This window comes from Mus caroli, chromosome 12 (assembly GCF_900094665.2).
Source record: "Mus caroli chromosome 12, CAROLI_EIJ_v1.1, whole genome shotgun sequence".
In the NCBI taxonomy this organism is placed as follows: Eukaryota; Metazoa; Chordata; class Mammalia; order Rodentia; family Muridae; genus Mus; species Mus caroli.
In genome coordinates this window covers 86,929,355-86,932,881 of record NC_034581.1, presented here as the reverse complement: position 1 = coordinate 86,932,881, position 3,527 = coordinate 86,929,355, and positions in this window count along the sequence as shown.

The following is a 3,527-nucleotide window of genomic DNA, read 5'->3' as shown; positions in this document are numbered from 1 at the left end:
CATTCTTTTTAATAGCTGAGTAGTACTCCATTGTGTAAATGTACCATATTTTCGGCTATGAATTTCTTGAGCTAGACACAAGCAATCTTCCAGGACACCAGACATAGACAGGTAGTGTGTGACAATTTCCTTATAGATAAAATTTTCTATCAAGGAGGGAAGCTCTTTAAGATCCAGGGTGTTCTAAAGAGAGGTGAAATATTCCATCCTGCCAGGAACTTCCTTAAACTTCAAAAAGTAAACAGCTCAAGAAATTTCAGGCCAGATTCACCAGGCCCCTCAATCCTCAAGTCTATATGTAAGCAGGAAGGGCCTTTGGGAGACACTCCCAGACAAACATAGCAGCCTAGAAGAGGCTTAGACCAGCCAGTCTTCCTGGAGGAAGCAAAGACCTGAGCTATCTGGAACAGGTTCAGACAAGGTGAGTTACCTGGCAGAAATACTCTCCGGTCTGTACAAATGTCTGCAAGCTAAGCACTGAGTTACAGGTTTGTAGCTTCCATGAGCTATCAGTGATGCTAGGGTGGGCTTTGGATGTTGTACTTGTCTTTATCACCTCTAATCTAACCCTATAAATAAACTAATAAATTAATTAGTTCACTAAGCTGGACTTTGGTTATATTCTGACTTTGGTCAATTATTGATTCTTTATCTGGAGTGAGTGGATATTTGTTAACATCTCCCCAGGAAGAGTGTCATATAACAACAGGTCACTCAGGCACCAAAAGATGATTAGACAAAGCAAGGCCATCTCATTATTCTATGCTCAAAGCAGTCTGGCTGTCACCCACAATATACCAAATACCACCTCTTTTGAGCTAAAAAGATGGAGTGCTATCTTTTACAGATAATAAATAGCATTATCCTTTTATTCTGCCTCCCTGATTCATTTATATTAAATCATAGACAGCAAAAGCACTTCTCACATTCACCCTAAAACAAGTCTATCTTCTATAGACTTTCTACAAATCACCAACCCAAACCCAGATTCTAGAGTAGGATCCTTCTAATTCCTTCTTCTTGAGATACCCTATGCGGTGATTTGAATGAGAATGGACTCCAGGGACCATATACTTAAATGATTGGTCTAAAGTTGGTGGCATGTTTTAGAAAGGATTAGGGGGTATAGCCTTGATGAAAGAGGTGTGTCACTGGGGGTTGGCTTTGAGATTTCTTTTTTTTTAATTAGGTATTTATTTCATTTACATTTCCAATGTTATCCCAAAAGTCCCCCACATGCTCCCCCACCCACTCTCCCACCCACCCACTCCCACTTCTTGACCCTGGCATTCCCCTGTACTGAGGCATAAAAAGTTTGCACGACCAATGGGCCCCTCTTTCCACTGATGGCTGACTAGGCCATCTTCTGATACATATGCAGCTAGAGACACGAGCTCCGAGGGGTACTGGTTAGTTCATATTGTTGTTCCACCTATAGGGTTTCAGACCCCTTTAGCTCCTTGGTTACTTTCTCTAGCTCCTCCATTGGGAGCCCTGTGACCCATCCAGTAGCGGACTGTGAGCATCCACTTCTGTGTTTGCTAGGCCCCGGCATAGTCTCACAAGAGACAGCTACTTCTGGGTCCTTTTCAGCAAAATCTTGCTAGTGCATGCAATGGTGTCAGCGTTTGAAAGCTGATTATGGGATGGATCCCCGGATATGGCAGTTTCTAGATGGTCCATCCTTTCGTCTCAGCTCCAAACTNTGTCTCTGTAACTCCTTCCATGGGTGTTTTGTTCCCAATTCTAAGAAGGGGCAAAGTGTCCACACTTTGGTCTTCATTCTTCTTGAGTTTCCTGTGTTTTGCAAATTGTATCTTATATCTTGGCTTTGAGATTTCAAAAGTCCATGTCATTCCCCAGCAGCTGTCTCTCTCTCTCTCTCTCTCTCTCTCTCTCTCTCTCTCTCTCTCTCTCTCTCTCTCTCTCATTCTCTGCCTCATGCATGTTGATCAGATGTAAGCTCTCAGCTACTTCTCCAGCACCTTGGCTGCCTGTCATGTTCCCATCATGACAGTCATGGTCAACCCCTGAAACCGTAAGAAAGCCTCTAATTGTAAATGTTAATTTTAATATAAATGTATGCAGCAAGATAATACAGTGGCTGTTTTTCTTTATCCTAGCTAATTCCCCAATAACAACACAGAGAGACCAAGATCTATGGAATCAAGCTTTACAGCAATACCTAGGCAGTCACTGATCTACATTTTAATCCTCTAAGCTCATCTGGCTACCTCCCAGCCAAAATCCCATAATACTTGCATTTAGAGCCTTCCATGCTCTAGCTGAACCCTCATAATATCTGTACTCCTCCCTCCTAGTGCCTCAATCTGTTACTCCCCTCTTCTCCTCCCCTGGCTGATGGAAGTCTTGTCCTATTCTCTCTTCTACCCAGCCACTGGGTGATCAGCCTTTATTGACAAGGCAGAGGATAAATGATAAGCATTGTTTACAGCAACTTGAGACAGGAGAGTCTTGATATAAGCACTACAATGCCATGTTCGGATTGAAACCAGATATGATGGCAGAAAAAAATCAGCATTCGAATAACACAAGGATAAACTTTACACAGTGTACAATAACATTGTACCTACATCTATTTAAATGCCTGTTTGTAAGTTGCTTCGGTCATGGTGTCCTTCACAGCAATAGAAAAGTTTCAAAGATACCAAGTTGTATGTCATCCCACACTGCAACAAATAATGAAGACAATTTGTCCAACTACAGATATGTTCTTGGTAGCCTTTGGTTAAAGAGCATTGACAATGGGCATTATGGAAGTAAGGAGGAGACCTTAAACAGAAAGGGCAGCTGTCTCCTAGGCACCATGTAGGACATGTGACTACTAACATGGCTTTATTCTCTGATAAAAATAGCATGGTTGATAGTAGCCCCCCCTTTACATGTAGTGGGTTGGCCTGATGCTGCTTATATTCTAATGCTAATATCCCCCCCCCAAGAACTGGTTGTCCCAGAGATGAGAGAATTTCCACATAAAACCAAGTGATACTGTGTGACTTTGCCCCCAGGTTATTTCTGATTGGTAAAATAAGATGCCAACAGCCAACAGCTGGGCAGAAGAGACATAGGTAGGGTTTAGGTCTCCTGAACTTGAGGTGGAGGAGAACCATGAAGAGAAGAAGAAGGTCTAGGAGGAGGAAGGAGAAGCCACGATGGGTCAGGAGCCAAGAAAACGTGGCCCTGAGAGCTGGCCAATAGGAGTTATGAGCAGCCCAGATGAAACATAATAAGTAATAACTTGGGGATGTTGATAGGAAAGTAGATTATAACACCATAGAGGGTAGATATCTGACCAGCTCTAGTGCTGATTAAGGCTTATTGTAAATATAAAGGTTGTGTGTTGTTGTTTAGTTTTGTTTTGTTTTGTTTTTTTAATCTGGGAACTAAATAGTCAAAGGCAAGGTAGAAACTCCAGATTGGGATTTAAAAATTCTACAACACAGGCCTCATCCGGCTGGATCAACGCCGGGGTAGCGGGAGCGCAGGGTTGCCTGACACCCGCCAGC